Source organism: Canis lupus, chromosome 13 (assembly GCF_048164855.1).
Source record: "Canis lupus baileyi chromosome 13, mCanLup2.hap1, whole genome shotgun sequence".
Classification (NCBI taxonomy): domain Eukaryota; kingdom Metazoa; phylum Chordata; class Mammalia; order Carnivora; family Canidae; genus Canis; species Canis lupus.
Window position 1 is genome coordinate 26,622,754 of NC_132850.1, and position 20,690 is coordinate 26,643,443.

The window sequence follows — 20,690 nt, forward strand, 5'->3', positions numbered from 1 at the left end:
TCTTCTAATGTTCTTTACTTCTATAGTTTTCTAATACTTGTTATTCTTAGTGTATAAATATTCCAAACTACTATAACTTCAAGTTTTTGACATAAATTCAACTTTTTTCTCTAAATTTATTGAGGAATATCTGACAAATATAACTATATATTTAAGGTACAATGTGATGATATGATACAGGTATATATTATGAAATGATTACCAGGATCAGAGTAATTAACACATCTATTATCTCATATAGTAAACTTTTTTTTTCTGTGATGTGAACACTTAAGATCTTCTCAGCAATGTTCAGGTATACTGTATTAACTGTAGTCACCATGCTGTACTTTAGATCCCAGAATTTATTCCTCCTATATTTGAAAATGTGTACCATTGAACCATGTCTCTCTATTTTTCCCTCCAACCACCATCCTATTCTATGTTTCTATGATCTTGGCTTTTTAATTTTTTTTTTTTTTAGATTTAACATATAAGTGAAATCATACAGTATTTGTCTTTTTCTGTGTGGCTTTTTTCACTTAGCATAATGCCCATGGGGTTGCAAGTGGCAGGATTTCCTTTTTTTTAATGACTGGATAATATTTCATTGTATAAATGCCCTAATATCTTTATCCATTTCTCTGAAGGACATTTAAGTTTGTTTCCATTTCTTGACTATTGTGAATAACGTTGCAATGAACATGGGAATGGAGATATTTCTGAAATAGTTTTTTAATTTCCTTTGAATATGTTCACAGGAGTGGGATTGCTGGATACTAAGATAGTTTTAATTTTTTGAGGAAATTTCATGCTGTTTTTCATAATGGCTGTACCAATTAACATCACCACCAATCACATATAAAGATTCCTTTCATCCATATTCTTGGTTGTCTTCTCTTGACTTTTTAAGAATAGACATCTTAACAGGTTTGTATTGGCATCAAATTGTTTTCATTTGGATTTCCCTGATATTAATGATATTGAGAACCTTTTCATATTCCTGTTGGCCGTCTGTATGTTTCCTTTGGAAAAATATCTATTTGGGTCCTTTGCCCAACTCTTTAATTGTGTTATTTGCTTTCTTGCTATTGAATTATATAAGTTCTTTATGAAATTTGGATTTTAACCACCAAGTCAGATATGACTTGCAAATATTTTTCCTATTCCATATATTGCCTTTTCATTTTATTAATAGTTTCTTTCACTGTGCAGAAGCTCCTGAGTTTGATATACTCACTTATTTTAGCTTTTGTTGCCCTTGCTTTTGTCTTATTCAAAAAATTATTTGTAAGACCAATGTCAAGCATCATTTTTTCTATGATTTCTTTTAAGAATTTTATGGTTTTAAGTCTTATGTTCAAGTTGCCCATCTATCTTGAGTTAATTTTTGCCCGTGCTGTAAGAGTCCAGTTTTATTCTTCTACTTCTGAATAACCAAATTTCCCAACACAATCTATTGAGAGACTATTATTTACCCATTGTGCATTCTCAGTAACCTTGTCAAAAATTAGTTCACTGTATATATGTGTTTATTTCTGTGAGTTTATTTTGTGCCTCTTGTCTATGTGCCTGTTTTTTTTTTTTTTTTTTTTTTTTTAATTTTTCTATTTATTATTTATGATAGTCACACAGAGAGAGAGAGAGAGGCAGAGACACAGGCAGAGGGAGAAGCAGGCTCCATGCACCGGGAGCCCGACGTGGGATTCGATCCCGGATCTCCAGGATCGCGCCCTGGGCCAAAGGCAGGCGCCAAACCGCTGCGCCACCCAGGGATCCCTATGTGCCTGTTTTTATGCCAGTACCATAGTGTTTTGATTTCTATACTTCATAATATAGAAGTGTGATGCCTCCAGCTTTGTTCTTTTTTTCTTAAAATTGCTTTGGTTATTCAGTCTTTTTTTAGTTCCTTATAAATTTTAGGGTAGTTTTTTCCATTTCTGTGAAAACTAAAACTGGAAGTTTGATAGGGATTGCATTAAGTATGTAGATTACTTTGGATAGTATAGATGTCTTCACAGAATTCTTCTAATCCAGAACCACAGTATATCTTTTATTTGTGTCTTCTTTAATTTCATTCAGTGTCTTATAGTCTTCAGTATACAGGTTTTTCATCTCCTTGGTTAATTTATTCCTAAATATTTTATTGGCTTCGATGTAATTGTAAATGAGATAGCTTTTTAATTTCTCTTTTAGGTGGTTGTTAGTGTATAGAAATGCAACTTATTTTTATACGTTGATTTTGAATGCTGTAACTTTACTGAATTCATTTATTCTAACAGTTTTCTGAGGGCATGTTTAATAATTTCTATATATGATATGTCATTTGCACACAAAGATAATTTTATTCTTTCCTTCTGATTTGGATGCTTTTGTTTTGCTTGCCAATTGCTGAAACTATATTTTCAATACTACTTTGAAGTGCTGAGAGAGAGCATCCATGACTTGTTACTGTTCTCAGATTGAAAGTGATGTTAGCTATGGACTTGTTCTATACGGTCTTTATTATATTGAGGTACATTCCTCTCATACTTAATTTGTTGAAAGTTTTTATGATGAAAGATTTTAAATTTTGTTTATTAAAATGACTATGTGAATTTCACTCTTCATTTTGTTATTGTGTATTACAGATGATTTGTGTGTGTTGAACCATCCTTGTATCCCAGAGATATAACTCACTTAGTCATGGTGTCTGACCTTTTTAAGGTGCTCCTGAATTCAATTTACTAGTATTTTGTTAATGATTTTTTTATATCCATATACATCAGAGATACTAGGCCGTAATGTTCTTTTCTTTTAGTGTAATTATCTGTCTTCAGTATTAGTGTAATGTTTTCCTTGTAAATTAGTTTAGAAGTCTCCCTTCCTCTTTTATTTCCTGAAACATTTGAGATGGATTGGTATTAATTCTCCTTATGTTTCAAAAAATTCATCAGTGAAGCCATCTGATTTTCAACTTTTATTTTGGAGAGGGTTTTGATTACTAATTCATCCTCTTTACTTAAAATTGGTCTGTTAAAACAAAACATTTTTTTTTTTATGATTCATTAAATCAGATTGTATGTTTCTAGGAATTTGTGTTTCTTCTAGGTTGTCCCATATGTTGTCATATAATTGTTTTTTATTTATTTATGAGAGTGAGAGAGGGGCAGAAACACAGGCAGAGGGAGAAGCAGGCTCCATTCAGGGAGCCCCATACAGGACTCAGTCCTGGGTCTCCAGGATCAGGTCCTGGGCCAAAGGCGGCGCTAAACTGCTGAGCCACCCAGGTTGCCCCAATATGTTGTCATATAATTGTTGATAGTAGTCTTTTAAAATCTTTGTATTTCCTAATAGCAATGGTTTCTATATCATATTTTTATGATATTGTAATGCCTCCTTTTTCTAGTTTTATTTGTCTTCTCTTTTTCTTGGTAAGTATAGGTAACCATTTGCCAATTTTATCCTTTCAAAATATCAACTCTGTTTAATTGATCTTTTTTATTGCTTTTAATCTCCAATTTATTTCCACTCTAGTCTTTATTTCCTTCCTTCTACTAACTGTGGAGTTAGTTTGTTCCTTTTTTTCTAATTCCTTGAGGTAATTAAGTTACCTGTTTATTGCTATGAACTTTCCTCTAAGAACTACTTTTACTGCATCCCATAAACTTGATTTTTTGTTTTATCATTTTCATTTGTCTTAAGGTTTTTTTCTTTTGCTCTCCTCTTTAATCCGTCTATTGTTCAGTAGCACATTTAATTGCTATGTATTTATTTGTAAGTTTTCCAACTTTCTTCTTATAATTGACTCCTAGTATCATATGTTGAAAAAAATGCTTCTTATGATTTCAGTTTTCTTACATTTGTTAAAACTTGTTTTGTGGCCTAACATATGATCTACACTGGAGAATGTGCCATATGCACTTGAAAAAGAATGTGTATTATTATTTTTTATTAAGTTTTAAATTTTAATTTCAGTAGATAGTGACTCAACAATTCTCTAGATCGTTACTCAATGATCGTGATAAGTGTACTCTTAATTCTTTTCACCTGTTTAACCCATCCCCTGCACACACACACCTCCCCTCTGATATGCTTTATTTTAAAAGAGTACCCTCAGTTAAAGTTACACACAGAAGAATTCCCTGGTTAAATCACATAAAAAGATACAATAAATACTACAAATTTAATAAGACTGAAATCATACTAAGTATACTTTTCTGACTACAATTGTGCAAAACTAAAGATCAACAATAAAACAAATCTGGAAAATCTACAATGTAAATATTAAATATTTAATGCACAAATATCATACAACACACTATTGCATAAGTAGTGGGCCAAATAAGAAATCAAATGGCAAATCAAAATATGTTTCAAAACAAAATAAAAAGAGAATGTTGTTTTTTGGTGGAATGCTCTATAAATGTCTCAGTCCATCCGGTCTAATGTGTGGTCAAGCTTCAATGTTTCCATGTTATTTTCCTGTCTGGATGATCTATCCATTGATTAAATAGAAATATTGAAGTTCCCGGCTATTTTTGTTACTCAAGTCTATTTCTCCACTTACTTTCCATATTAGGTTCTTCTGTGTTGGAGGCGTAAATATTTATAAATATTAAATACTCTTGTTGGATGGACACCTTTATCATTATATAATTTCCTTATTTGTCTCTTATTATAGTACTTGTCTTTATGTCTAATTTGTCTGATATAATTACTCCAGTTTTCCTTTGGTTTCCATTTGCAATGAACACATTTTTCAATTCTTTCACTTTCAGTCTTTGTGTGCTTACATCTGAAGTGAAACTCTTGTAGGCAGGAAATATTTGGTGTTTTTTAATCCTTTCAGCCATCCTATTTTTTTTAATTGGGTATGATAAATACGGACTTACTGCAATTATATTTATTGTTTTCCAGTTGTTTTATAATATCTTTCTTCCTTTTTTTCTTGTATTCTTCTAATTTGTTGATTTTCTTAGTTGGTAAACTTAGATTTTTGTATGTTTTGTGTACTTACTATATATTTTTGCTTTGTGGTTACCATGAGAACTACACAGACCATCTTAGAGTTATAACAGTGTATTTTAAGCTGTTAATAATTTATATTTAAATGCATTCTAACGATAAATTTTTATTCTCCCATTTAGGTTTTATATCAATTTACATTTTGCTTGTGTATCCATTAATAACTTGTGGTTACAGTTACTTTTACTATCTTTGTCTTTAAACCTTTATATTGATTTGTAAGTGATTGACCTATCCCCAGGCTGTCATTAGACCATTCTAAATTAACTATGTATTTGGCTTTATCAGTGAGGTTTATACTTTTATGTTTCCCTGCTACTGATTAGTGCTGATTTCAGTTTCAGAAGTCTCTTTATCATTTCCTGTAATGTTAGTCTAATGGTGATGAACTCCGTTAGCTTCTCCTTATTTGCTTATTTTACCCCTTTATTGTGATTGACAACTTTTTCCAGTAGTTTGGCTTTTTTTTTTTTTCCTTTCAGCACTTTGAGTATATTGTGCCACTCTCTTCTGAACTAAAAACTTCTGCTAAAGAAAATCTGTCAAGTTGTTTTTCTCTTGCTGATTTTAAGATTCTCTGTTTGTGCTCAACATTTGACATTTAATTAAAATGTATCTTGGTCTTTGTATTTATCTTATTTGAAATACTATGGGCTTCCTGGACCTGATACCTGTTTTTCTTCTGCAGGTTAGGAAAGTGTTTAGCAATTATTTCTTCAAATAAGCTTTATGACCCTTTTCCTCTCCTCCTCCTTGGATCCCTATAATGTAATTATTGGTCCATCTGATGTTGTGATCTCCTTTAAGTTCTTTAAGCTATCTTCACTCATTTTCATTCTTTTTTCTTCTTCAATTTTTTTCTTTTTGAATTGGATTATTCCACTGCCCTGTCTTCAAGTTCACTGATCATTTCTACTCTTAAAACCCTCGTTGAATTTCTCAGTTATTATATCCCTCATCTCTGTGATTTCTGTTGGATACTTCCTTGTATTTTCTCTTTGTTGAAATTCTCATTTTGTTTATGCATTGTTCTCCTGATCTTGGTGAGCATTTTTATAACCATTATTTTGAACTATTTTTTTCAGGGAATTATTTACCTTCATTTTCATTTCATCAGTGTTTTGTTGTTGTTGTTTTCATCCTAGGGTTTTATCTAATTTTTTCATTTGGAATATAACTGTTTCTTCATTTTCATTGACTCTCTGTACATTAAACATTCACCTTTCTTGGTCTTAAATTTGTAGCCCTCTATAGATTAACCTTATTGTTGAATTCTGTCCTTGCTCTTGGCTTTCTCTCAAGTCTTTGATTTTCCAAGCAACTTTTTTACTCTTGGTGGTTTCCATAGTTCAGTGTGTGCCAAAATATCTCAATGCAGCAAGGGTGAGCATCTCAGCATCTAAATGCAGGCTGATTGTAATTTAGCAGCAGCTTTTGAAGGATGCAAATATACCTCTTTCAGGGGAAGACTGGGAGATTAGCATTCTTTCTGCTCCATCAGGCTGAGCTCTGGGGGAGGCATGGAGGGAGCCAGTTAAGAACTGTTTCTTGGTTTGCTACTGTCTCACCGAACACAAACATGAGTCCTGTTGGCCACTGGGCACAAAAACTGGATGACAGACATGTGAACAAACTCCTTTCACACATGGAGATACATGCAATCTGAGGTGGGGCAGAGGGAGAGAACAAAATTGGTAAAAGCTGTCCCTCCCAGTTTCTGGGGGAAGACTATAGTCAGTGCCTAGATACGTGTTAAATGAGAAGCCTGTTCCTGAGTCTGAAGCTTTTAAGATTTGCAAATAGGCTTCTTCCATGAAAAATCTTAAGAGTTTCATTGTGCTGTTTCTGTGCTTTACACTAAAATGATAGCCAATTAAGAACGGTTTCTCTATTTGATACACTCCTGTGGGATCCATGAATACATCCCCCCTGGCCACTAGAGCCAGGTGATCAAGCAAGACATCCTCTGGTGGTCCTAGTAAAAGCCAGGATACCACGATGTGCATATGATCCTTTCTAGGAATAATGGCCATCTGGAGAGAGTGGCAGAGTCAAAGTATAAAGTGTGCATGTTGGCCTCCACTCTCTCTGCAAGATGTGTTTTATTTTTTAATGTGTTTTAAATTATAAGCATGTTCCTCAGGTTGCAGCTTTTAAGATCAGCAAAGAGGTTTCCTTCAAGGAAAGAGTGGGTATTTGCTGCCTCTCATTGAACCCTGGGGAAAAGCCAAGATGATTCCTTATGAGCTTTTTAAAAGTCTCTCTCTTCCTTTCCCTCCCCTTCTCACCGCCCACTTCCAGGCCCTCCCCTTCCTTCCTTTCTTTTTTTCCTTTAATTCCAATATAATTAACATAGAGTATTAAATTAGTTCCAGGTGTACAATATAGTTTTTCATCAATTCTATACATTACTCAGCGCTCATTATGATAAATGTACGCTTAATCCACTTCACCTTTATTACCCATTTCTCTAATCACCTCTACTCTGTCACCCATCAGTTTGGTCTCCATATTTGAGAGTCTGGTTTTTGTCTATTTTTTCCCCCTCATTGTTCATTTATTTCCCAAATTTCATATATGAGTGAAATCATATGGTATTTCTCTTCCTCTGATTTATTTCACTTAATGTTATATGCTCTTGATCCATCCATTTTGCTGAAAATGGCAATATTTTTTTTACAACTACATAATATTCCATTATTCCATATATATATAGTGTGTGTGTATATAGCTTTTTATTTTGATGTAGTCACAATTGTTCATTTCTGCTTTTGTTTCCCTTGCTTTGGGGAACCTGTCTAGAGAAATGTTGCTATGGCCATACATACATACATACATACATACATACATATCATTTATTTAGTCACTCATCAGTCAGTGAATATTTGGTCTGCTTCCATAATTTGGCTATTGTAAATAATGCTGCTATAAACTTGGGGGTGCATGTATCCCTTTGGCTTAGTACTTTGGCATTCTTTGGGTAAATACTCAATAGTACAAGTGGTGGATTATAGGATAGTTCCATTAACTTTGAGGAAACGCCATACGGCTTTCCACAGTGTTTGCACCAGTTTGATTCTCACAAAACATGCAAGAGGGTTCCTTTTCCTCCACATCCTCACCAAAACCTGTTGTTTTTTGTGTTTTTTATTTTAGCCATTTTGAAAGGTGTGAGGTGTGATATGCCATTGTGATTCTGATTTGTGATTTTGAGGATTAGTGATGATGAGTATCTTTTCATGTATCTATTGGCCATCTGGATGTCTTTTTTGGATAAATATCTATTCCAGTCTTCTCATTTTTAAATTGGATTGTTTTAGGGGTGTTGAGTTTTGTAAGTTTCTTTATATATTTTGGACATTAACCCTTAATCATATATGTTATTTGCAAACACCTTCTTCTATTCAGTAGGTTGCTTTTTAGACTTGTTTATTGTTTCCTTTGCTATGCAGAAGCTTTTTATTTTGATGTAGTCACAATAGTTCATTTCTGCTTTTGTTTCCCTTGCTTTAGGGAACCTGCCTAGAAAAATGTTGCTATGGCCAAGGTCAGAAAAATTACTGCCTCTGCTACTTATAGGACTGTTATGGTTTCAGGTCTCACATTTAGGATTTATTTTTGTGTATGGTGTAAGTAAGTGGTCTAGTCTCATTCTTTTGCATGAAAATGTCCAGTTTTCCTAACACCATTTGTTGAACAGACTATTTTTTCTCTGTTGGATATTCTTTGCTGTTTTGTTGATGATTAATTAGCCATAGAACTGTGGGTTTATTTATGGATTTTCTATTCTGTTAATCTATTTTTGTGCCAGTGCCTTACTGTTTTGATTACTACAAATTTGTAATATGAATTGAGGTCCAGAATCATGATGCCTCCAGCTTTGCTCTTCTTTTCAAAGATTGGTTTGTCTATTTGAGTTTGTTTTTGTGGTTCTATACAAATTTTAGCATTGTTTGTTCTGGTTCTGTTAAAATTGGTGTTGTTATTGTGATAGGGATTGCATTAAATCTGTAGATTCCTTTGGGTAGTATAGACATTTTGGCAATGTTTGTCCTTCTAATCCATGAGCATGGAATATCTTTCCATTTCTTTCTATTGTCTTCAATTTCTTTCATCAATGCTTTATAATTTTCAGAGTGCAGATCTTTTACCTCCACGGGTAAGTTTATTCTTAGGTATTTTATTATTTTTGGTGCAATTAGAAATGGAGTGGTCTTCTCTTTCTACTGTTTCATTATTAGGATATAGAAATGCAACAGATTTCTATGTATTTTGTATTCTGTGAATGTCCTAAATTCATTTATCAATTCTAGTAGTTTTTTGGTGAGGTCTTTAGGGTCTTTTTTTAATAGATAGTATCACATCATCTGCCGAGAGTGAAAATTTTATTTCTTAGCAACTTGGGAGACTTTTATTCATTTAAATTTTCTTCTTGCTGTGGCTAGAATTCCATACTATGTTAAGTAAAAGTGGTAAGAGTGGACATCCTGGTCTTGTTCCTAACCATAGGAGAAAAGTTCTCAGTATATTTTCATGACTGATATGATGTTAGCTGTGGATTTTTCATATATAACCTCTATTATGTTGAGGAACATTCCCTCTAAACCTTCTTTGTTGAGGGTTTTTATCATGTGTGGATTTGTAGAATATTTTTTCTTCATCTATGAAATAATCATACGGATCTTATCCTTTCTTTTGTTGATGTGGCATATTAATTTGTGAGTATTGAACCACCCTGCACCCCAGGAATAAATTCCACTTAGTTGTGATGAACAATTTTTTAATATATTGTTGGATTTGGTTTGCTTATATTTTGTTGAGTATTTTTGCATCTATGTTCATCAGAGATATTGACTGGTAGTTCTTTTTTGCAGTATGTTTATTTTTGATATCAGAGTAATGCTGGTCTCATAGAATGAATTTGGAAGTTTTTGTTTCTTTTCTATATTTTGGAATGGCTGGAGAATAGGTATTAACTCTTTAAATGTTTGGTAGATTTCACCTGTGAATACATCTAGTCCTGGATTTCTATTTGTTGGGAGTGTTCTGATTACTGATTCAATATCATTACTGATAATTGGTCTGTTCACTTTCTTTAGTTCTTGTTAATTCAGTTTTGGGAAATTACATGTTTCTAGGAATTTATCCATTTCTTCTAGGTTGTCCACTTTTATTAGCATGTGATTTTTACAATATTCTCTTACAACACTCTATTTCTATGGTGTCAGTTATTTCTTCTCTGTCATTTCTGATTTTGATTCCCCCCTTTTTTTTTTGATAGGTCTGACTAAAGTTTCCAATTTTATTGATCTTTTTGAAGAACCACCTTCTTGTTTCACTTATTTGTTCTAAAGTGTTTTTAGCCTAGATTTCATGTATTTCTGCTCTGGTCTTTATTATTTCCTTCCTCCTACTGGTTTTGGGTTTTGTTTGTTCATTTTCTAGCTCCCTTAGGTGTAAAGTTTGATTGTTCATTTGAGATTTTTCTTTCTTTTTGAGGTAAGCCTCTGTTGCTATAAAGTTCCCCCTTAACACAACCTTTCCTGCATCCCAAAGATTTTGGACAATTGCGTTTTAATTTTCATGTGTCTTCATATATTTTTTTTATTTCTTCTTTGAGTCCTTGATTGACCCATTCGTTGTCTACTAGCATGCTATTTTACCTCCATGCAATTGTCTTCTTTTCAGATTTTTTCTTGGGTTGATTTCTAATTTCATATTGCTATTGGGAAAGATACATGATATGACTTCAATCTTTTTGAATTTGATGAGACTTGTTTTGTGGCCTAACATGTGATCCACTTTGGAGATTTTGAAAAGAATGTATATTTTTCCTTTTTAGGATAAATGTTCTGCATAGATCCATCTGGTCCAATATGTCATTCAAAGCTACAGTTTTGTCATTGATTTTCTGGATAATCTATCTATTGATGGAAGTGGGGTGTTAAAGTCTCCTACTCTTACTATATTACTCTCAATTACTTTATGTTTGTTAACAGGTGCTTTATGTATTTGGGTATTCCCATGTTGAGTAATGAATATTTACAATTGCTATATGTTCTTGGTGGATTTTTTACTTTGGGATTATGTAGGGTATGTAGGTCTCTTGTTACAGTCTTTGTTTTAAAGTCTCTTTTGTCTGATACAAGTATCTTTACCCTGGCTTTCTTTTCACTTCCATTTACATGATAAATGCTTTTCTTTTTTTTTTTTTAATTTTTTATTGGTGTTCAATTTACTAACATACAGAATAACCCCCAGTGCCCGTCACCCATTCACTCCCACCCCCCGCCCTCCTCCCCTTCCACCACCCCTAGTTCGTTTCCCAGAGTTAGCAGTCTTTACGTTCTGTCTCCCTTTCTGATATTTCCCACACATTTCTTCTCCCTTCCCTTATATTCCCTTTCACTATTATTTATATTCCCCAAATGAATGAGAACATATAATGTTTGTCCTTCTCCGACTGACTCACTTCACTCAGCATAATACCCTCCAGTTCCATCCACGTTGAAGCAAATGGTGGGTATTTGTCATTTCTAATAGCTGAGGAATATTCCATTGTATACATAAACCACATCTTCTTTATCCATTCATCTTTCGTTGGACACCGAGGCTCCTTCCACAGTTTGGCTATCGTGGCCATTGCTGCTATAAACATCGGGGTGCAGGTGTCCCGGTGTTTCACTGCATCTGTATCTTTGGGGTAAATCCCCAATAGTGCAATTGCTGGGTCGTAGGGCAGGTCTATTTTTAACTCTTTTCCATCCCTTCACTTTTAATCTTCATGTATCGTTAGGTCTGCAATAAGTCTCTTGTACATGGTATATAGGTGGGTCTTACTTTTTAAATCCATTCTGTCACCCTGTCTTTTGATTGGAGTGTTTAGTGTATTTACATTCAAAGTAATTATTGATATATATGTATTTACAGATATTTTCTTATTTTTTATGGTTGTTTTTATACTCCTCTGTTTCTTCTCTTGCTTTTTCTCTCATGGTTTGCTCACTTTCTTTAGGATATACTGAAATTCCTTTCTGTTTATTTTTTTCATATGTATTGTCAGTTTTTGTTTTGTGGTTACCATTATGTTTATATACAGTATTCTTATGCATATAGCAGTCCATGTTAAGTCGGTGGTTGCTTAAGTTTGAACCTACTCTTCACATCTTTGTCATCCATGTTTCAGGTATATGGTGTCATACTCTAGATCTTTTTATTTTATGCATCCCTGGACTGATTTTTATAGATATATTTAATTTTACTACTTTTGTGCTTCCTCCTTTTCTTCCTCCTTTCCACTCAAAGTCTCTTTAACATTCCTTGTACAGCTGGTTTAGTAATCATGAATTCCTTCAACTATCATTTGGGAAAGTCTATCTGTCCTATTCTGTGTGATAGCCTTGTTGGATACTGTTCTTAGCTGTTTTTTTCCCCTTCCCTTTCTGCAGTTTGAGTATATCATGCCACTCACTCTGGCCTGCCAAGTTTCTGCTGAAAAATCATCTGGTAGCTTTACAGGATTCCCCCTGTATGTAACTGTTCTTTTATTTTTCTCTTGCTGCTTTTAAAATTTTCTCTTTATTGCAACTTTTTTGGCATTTTAACTAGTATGTGTATTGTTGTGGACCAGTCTGGGATAATTTTGTGGGGTTCTCTCTCTGCCTCCTGGATGTGGATTTCTGTTTTCTTCCCCAGATTCAGGAAATTTTCAGCTATTTATTCAAATAAATTTTCTGCCTCCTTTCTTCTTTCTACTCTTTCTGGGATCCATATAATGCAAATGTTACCACATATAATGGTGTCACTAAATTCCCAAAGTCTATTTTCATTTTTATCATTTTTTTCTCACTCCTGTTCAACTCAATTGCGTCACCTTGTCTTTCAGAACCTTGATCCTTTCTTCTGCTTTCTCTAGTATATTATTTATTCCATCTAATGTACTTTTAATTTCAGTTATTAACTTCTTCATCTCTCGTTCTTATTTATGTTTTCTATCTCTTTGTCGAGGGTCTCACTGAGGTCTTCCATTTTTTTCTCGAGTATAGTGAGTATCTTTATGACCATTGCTTTTATTTTTTTTTATTTTATTTATTTTATTTATTTTTATTTTTATTTTTTATTTTTTTTATTTTTTTTATTTTTAATGACCATTGCTTTTAAATACTCTAGCAGGCATATTGCTTATCTCTGTTTTATTTAGCTCTCTTGATAGGATTTTGCCATGTTCTTTCATTTGGGGTATATTCTCCTGTCTCCTTGCTTTGTCTAATGCTTTGAGGCTGAGTTACATTTGCCTTCAGTCCAGTCCTATGCAGTGACTCTTTGCCTGTTTTGGGTAGGGTTCAGTCCCTGTGTTGTTAGTAGACCAGAATGGGATCTCATTGGGCTTGAAGTGAGTCAGATGAGGTACTTGCCAGAGATGCAGTTGCACCAAAATGTAGGGCACTTTTCCTGTGTTGTTCCCTGAAAAGCTTTCATTGGTGGGAGAGGCCTCCTATTAGACCAGATATCTGCTTCCAGCCCACTGCTTGGGTCATAGTTGGTTCATGCGTGGTTATCTTTTCCCTTCCCTAGGTCAGGAGTCACTTTAGAGTGCCAGACTCACCCTGTCATGGTTGCTTGAACACTGCCAGACTTGTGGCACTGCTTGGATGGACTCTGGCCAAGGAGTATTTGTAGGGGCACTTCCACAGGAAAAATCAGGGACACCCAGTGTTAGAAAGGTTGTTCAGGTCTGCTTTAGGAGGGGACCTGGAGCTGCTTTAGGAAACTTTTGTAGGGCTGGAGGGGATGAATTTGCAACAGAGTAAGGGGGCAAGATGAGTGGTGCCAGTGAGGCCCACTTTGGAAGGTGACCTGTAACCACTCAAACTAACCCCACTGGATTGGAAGGAACAAATTAGCATAAGTGTGCAGGATTGGGTTCTGCTGTTATCAAACTAAGTAAAGAGTGTTGGCATTGAACTGGTTTTTGCAGGTGTCCGTATATCTTGGCCACTGGACAGGGATGGGAAATAACACTAGCCAGATCCTTTGTTCCTGGAGAAGTCTCTCAGCAATCTCTTCCAGCACATGCTCTGAGATTAGTTAACAAATATCCCTCCTGTATACCTCAGTTATTTTTCAAACTACTGCTTGTATGCTTTACTTCTGAGGGCTGTTTATTATGTTGTCTCTTTAAGGGTGGGGACTCAGTTTCCTCTTGTCCTCTTGGCTCTCCCAGACTAAGCTTGCTAGTTTCTAAAGTTCCAGGTGTTAAGCCCAGCTGAATATAAGAACTCACAAAATTAGGTCTGGTTTTCAAGCCAAACATTATGAGGGTTTGTTTTCCTTGTTGGGTTCCCCATGCCTGGTGTCCTGGTGTGAAGGTCTGTTTCTCTCCACCCTCTGCATCCATGGAATTCCTCCTTCATAAGGACAGTCCCTTAAGTTCCTTTAGCTCCTGACAGCATCTCAGCCCTTCCTACTCCCCTGATCTAGCCTCTTTTGTACATTTAGGGTGTCTGTTCCACCCGTCTTTGGGTAGTTTTCTGGGTTATTTACAGTGATGTGAGTGCTATGTAAATGTATCCATGGGATGAGGTGAGCTTAGGATTCTCCAACTCCACCATCTCCCTAAAAAGTGTTTCTTAGTTCACTGTAATATTATGGTTTCATGGACACAATCCACATCAGCTTTCAGAGTTAGATGTTTTGAGGTTCATCTCTCAAGTGGGAGCCTTAAAAACTGGAGAACCAGATGGTGGGATCCAAATCTTTTATTGCTCAAGAAGAAGTTGGGAGTTATATATTTCCTCCTGAGTATGTGTGTCAGCCTCTTCTAACCATTTCAATATGGGTTTCTCGTATTCATTTGATGTATAGCAGAGGCTCAGCTAGTTTGGATTTCTTTCAGAGGTAATTGTTCCATATGTAGTGACAGATTCAGTGTGTTTGGAGGAGGTGATTTAAGGAGCCTCCAATATTGCCACGTTGAAGTGGAACCCACTTATCTTCCTTCTCATTTTCTCTTCTTTGACTGGATAATATCAAAAGAACTATCTTCAGTTTTGGAGATTCTTTCCTTTGCCTCATAAAGCCTGCTGTTGAAGTTCTGTATTATGTTTTTAATTTCATTTATTGTATTCTTCATATCCAGAATTTTTTAAATGATTTGTTTATTAAACTTCTAATCTTGTTCATGCATTGTTTTCCTGTTTATTGAGTTGTCTTTATTATCTTGAATTTCACTGAATTTCCTTAAAATAATTATTTTGAATTCTTCTTTCAGGCAATTACTGGGTTGCCTTTTTTTTTTTTTTTTTGGTGTTTAGTTACTAAAAATTGTTTTGCTTGGTAGTATCATATTTCCCTGTTTTCATTTCATGTTTCTAATAGTTTTGCATTTATGTCTGTACATTTGAGGATGTGTTACTTCTTGTCTTTTCAGACTGTCTTCAGACCTACCTAAAGGTGGCTGTGAGGGCGCCAGTCATGTGAAGTGCAGCATCTTGATTCCTAGAAGGACAGTTGGTAAGTCTGTGTATTGTTACTTGAGGTAACATCAGCAAGATGTTAAGATCACAGATCTTCTGTGGTCAAGAATGTGAAAGTCCTGTGGGTAGCACTGCTGGCTACTACTATTGAAGGTCCTCAGAAGTGAAGGCTTCTGGTATCTTGTTCTCCATTTTTCCTTTGGGAGAAAGTCTGGCCAATGGAATTACTTTTGGGACCTAAAGATATGGCATCCTTGCACTCACATTAGCAGTAGAAACAGGATCCAATTAGACACACACAGAGAATACCAAAGCTTCTCAGTTTTGGAGCACAGATCCACTACTGCCAGTATCTGAAGTGTGAGAGTGTACAGATCTCCTGTGGAACTAGGTTCTGTCTATGGGGCTCAATGCAGTGACTGAGGCCCTGGGGACAAAAAGAACAGAAATATTAGGTCTGAGATGACAGGGTGCAGCAGTGGCACACCCTGGGGATAGTGAGTTAAAGTCTGAACTCTTGCCCCAGGAGACAGGGCACAGAGAAGGAGCAATGCAGCCTGGTGATGGTGGAAGGAAGCCTTGACTTAGGACCAAGCGTGGGATGTAGAGCAGTGGAAGTTTAGGCTGGTAACAACCTATGAAAGTGAAAATTTGGGATTTGGGGTTGAGTGCAGAATAGCAACATCAGCAGCTGTCATCTCATGGATAGTTACCTGATAGTGGAGTGGAGCACAGTAGCAACTAGGGCACCTGGGAGCAGGTCTCATGTAGCCACAGCTCCATCCAGGGAAGAGACATACCAACAAAGACTCTGTAGCACTGTCAGCTGGGTTCATTGTTGATAAAAACTGTGGGGTTCCTCAGTAGCAAAGGTTTCAAGTGCCCATGGCCCTGAGGCTTGCTGGGGATTCTACTGGTCTCCTTCTCCCCATAAGGTAAAAATCCCTCTGAGAGGATCCTTCTTAGAATTGAGCTGCTCTGGCCTAGGGAATGGATGACACATGTAAAATGTTTCCTATGCTTCTTTATGTGGCCATTTTCAGGTTTGAGATTAAAAAAATTACTGTTGATGCTTTTAGTCCAAAGGTTTTCAGAGCTATTTTCATCAGTTTTTGGTTGGTTGTTTATTGTATTTATGGGGAAGACAAGTGTTGGGACCTCCTAGCCCTCCATCTGCTCAAAATTGACTCTATTTTATAGATTCCTGACCCCTTCTTTGTTTTAAATAGCATTATAATATATTGCACTTATTTTTTTTTAATCTCTGAGCCACTTAGTTTGATAGATATTTTACAGAATTGGATTTTGCTTTTTTAAATCTCCAAAGGGAAATCTTTCTCTCATCTCTCTCCCCTACCTCTCCCCAATTTTAAAGAGTTCAGTTGAGTTCATTTACAGTTTTATTTGTATTAGTTCTGAAATACTTTTACAAATATACATTTTCTCTATTTTAAGATTTTTATGACATAGAAATATTAAATTTTTTTTCAAAGGTTAGAAAAAAGATTGGTAGCCAAGAGAAAGACATTCTTTCCTTTATCTGGTGAGTATTTACTGAATATAAATTATGTGCTCAGTACTCTTTACTGAACAAATGTGGAAAAATCCTTTTGTGGAGGAGCTCACATTTTCTTAGTAGGGCTAATATTAAACCTAGTGAATAAATAAACTATGTAGTTAGCTTGTGGATAATATATGGTATGAAATACAAATAGATTATAGTAAGAGAAAATCTTGAAGATTTTTTGAATGAATGAGTTAGGGTTTCAGTTTTAAATAGGAGGGTCCAGGTAGACTTCATTGAAAAGATGACATTTGCACAAAAATGTGAATGGGATGAGAAGTTAGCTGTATAGCCATTAAGGGAAGGGCATTCCAAGCAGAGGGATTCCAGTATTGCCAATGATTCTTCTGAAGAAGGCAAGTGAAGATGGGTAAAAATATAGATGGAACTTTGAGGTGGAATGTGCATGCCCAGTTTTATTAGAAGAATGGAATATGAACATATCCTTTGAGGATGAGTTGAAGACATATGCAGGTTGGCAAAATATGGGAGAGTCATTGTGGGAAAAGCAAAGAGTACAAACTAGAGAGGAGTAAGAGTTGTGTTCAGGAACCACTAGGCTGACAAGAGAATGGATGTTATTCATTTTCAGTAGAGTCATTCAGGGAAAATAGGCAATTTTCTGTGAAACGCTGTTTGGACTAGATGTGGTTGTTGTTTGTTCATACTATATGCCAGCCTTTTCTAGGCTGCTTTATATATTTCAATACTATTGCAAAAATTATTAATTTTAAGTATGAGGTTTTTTGGACTCAAACAGAATAAACTATACAATGTTAAAATGTAGCCAACATCCAAGCTATCATTAGAAGATGGGATTGCTTTGGAGAAGGAATAAACAACAACAACAAAAATACATACTGGTTAATCTTTAGGTGATGGTTTTATTTTATAAGGTAAAAACTCAAAAGAGCCATTCTGATGAAAAGTGATAATTTATACCCAATAGGCACAAAGGCAAGTGTGCCAACAGGTACTGGACCTGGAAATAGGGGACAGGCAAGGAGCAGAAGCAAGTCATTTCTTTCTCAGTTGTTTTTATCATTAGGGTTTCAGATTTTATAATGGTTAACAATATATACTTTGTGAAATGAAATGTTTAGACATCTTTCAGTCACTTATTTTTGTATTGTAGTATGAAAAAAAAACAGTTGTTACAAAGTGTGTTTATGTGTAATTCCTCCTTTTTCATTCACTCTTTGCTAATATATTATTTTCACTAAGGCACAGCATTAATGTGAAAATCCAAGATACTTTATTTGTGGATTTTTTTAGGGTTGATATTATACTTGCAGATGAAAATGCTTTCAAAATTATTTATTTCAAACATTATCTTTGTGCGTTTTCTCATGCATACAATTTCTCATGTTGTAAATGCCATTACAGATACCTTGCAGTGGCTATAAAGCATTTTGAATGGCATCTTAAAAGTAATACCAAATATAAGTGATATAATTGAATAAAATTTAATATTGTGGGAGTTTAGTATTTTGTAGTGGGAATGTGATAATATTCTAATCATTCACTCTTGTTGAAAGCAATTCTGATTGAGATAACAAATCATGTATCATTTGGTCTGTAATATTAATGACTCATCCTTGAATTTTTATATCATTATCAATAACCACACATACTATTTATGTGGTACAGTGATGTTTCAGTTTTCACAGCTAGGTTTTTAATTTTTTATGTCGATATAGTGGCATATTTTATAGAGATGCTTCAACAACTATCTAGACATATTGTAGGCTGATAAATAGAAATTATCTTAAATTCATTTGCAATGAAATTGAATAGCTGACCCGAGGGCTTAGGTTAAGAGAGGCAAGTGAATGTATTGTACAACATCATTTTTTATTTCTTTTGGGTTTGATTTTTCTCTGTGATTTGTAATGAAATAGATTAATGGGCCCAATTCTATTACTGATTAAATGGATTTGACTGGGACCTTTAACAGAAAAGGCACAATAGCAGTCAGCTTCAGATCAAAAGCTTTAAAATAAAAATGAAGGACTATTTCAGGGAGAAAAAGAACTAGGCAGTAATATAGAGGGAGACTTATTTAAATTCAAATGGATCATTTGATTAAATGCAAGGATCACACTGCTACATGTTGTTAATAAGCTGGCATATACAAACTAGGTACTATTAAATTATGAAAATACTTCATGTGCAGACCAATTTTTTCCATTTTTCAAATATGTTTTGAATAGTTACTATGTACCAAGCATTATTAACTTTTGTTACAAATTGAATTGTGTCCTCCCCATAAAAGTTATGTTGAAGTCCAAACTTAACTTACCCGTGGAGTATGGCCTTATTTGAAAATAGGGTATTTGCAGATAATGCCAAGTTAAGATGAGATCAGTAGGGTAGCCTCTGATTCAAAATGACTGTTGTCCTTGTAAGAAGAGAAAAATTTGAATATGGATTCAAACAAAGGAGAAAATGGCCCATGTAAAGACAGAAAAGACCAGAAGAAAACCATGTGACAACAGAGGCAGAGGTTATAGTAATGCAGCTGTGAATCCAGCAAGTCTAAGGATGGGTGGCCATCACCAGAAGTTAGGAAAGGAAGGAGTTCTCCCTTAAACATTTCAGGGAAAGTATGGCCCTACTGACCCCTTGATTTTGGAATTCTTGTTTTCAGAACTATGAGAAAATAAACTTCTGTACTTTTAAGCCATCCATTTTGTGGTACTTAGGCATAGCAGCCCTAAAAATACAGAATTATGCATTCTAATATTAAAATATAGGCTATATATTTTAATAGGCTCTGGAAAAAGCTAAATGATGTGATCAATTTGTGAAATAAACTGTTACAATGTCTCATTCAGATATAATTATATATACATACAAGCATCACTAAAGTAAGACATTTTACTAGTGACGCAAGACTCAATCACAATAAAGACATTTAAGGAACTTAAAAAGGGAAGACATATACCTCTACCCCCAAAAAAGTCTATAAAATAATTTTTCCAGTCCATGACACTGGTATAGATATGATGCCCTAATAATTTCTGGTGAAGAAGAGACTTCATTTGATTGGAAATACTTCAGGGAAGAGGCATGAGATTAGGATAGTTTGGATTTGATAGTTTGAAATACAAATTTAGAGGGAAGGTCTTGAATAGGTAACCATGTGGACAGAACCACAGAAATGAAAAGCACATGAGAGTGGGATATTCAACACCCATGCTCTTGTCTATGCTAAAATTCTTCAGTAGTGGCAGTTGTGATATTGAAACCGTATATTTCTACTTCTTTCTAATGCACTCAGCCTCTGAAGCAACTGGGAGGGGTTTCTACAAACTTCATCCTCTGGACAGACAAGGTAAGAGTTAAAAGGGAAAAAAACAAGGAGTCAAATACTTCACCTTGAATGTCTGTAAACTTATAAACTTTCACTTTCAAGAAACTCATACTTGAGACAAAAGTGTATTTGTTTTCCTTTCCCTTCTGCAAAGCTTTCATTCAAATATGAAGAGCCAGACCCTGTTAGAATTTAAGCCAAGCATTGGTATTTTAGCATAGGAAACCGAGGTTTAGACTGATTATCATATGGGAAGAGAGATCACAAAGGAATGTAGCTAGACATTAAAAAAATATGGTTCTTTAGGAAGTGCCCATCTCCAGTGTTTTGGATTAAGCCCAAAGATTGG

General features: G+C 34.8%; 1 long non-coding RNA gene across 1 annotated transcript in view; it reads left to right on the forward strand.

Moving 5' to 3' along the window:
* LOC140602176 (uncharacterized) overlaps positions 1 to 20,417 on the forward strand; it is a 28,410-nt gene extending 7,993 nt beyond the window's left edge. Inside the window, exons 2-4 of the long non-coding RNA XR_012005149.1 lie at positions 15,416 to 15,498; positions 16,955 to 17,004; positions 20,309 to 20,417. This is a non-coding gene — a long non-coding RNA (uncharacterized lncRNA). The remainder of the gene's footprint in view (positions 1 to 15,415; positions 15,499 to 16,954; positions 17,005 to 20,308) is intronic.
* Positions 20,418 to 20,690: the final 273 nt, after the last annotated feature.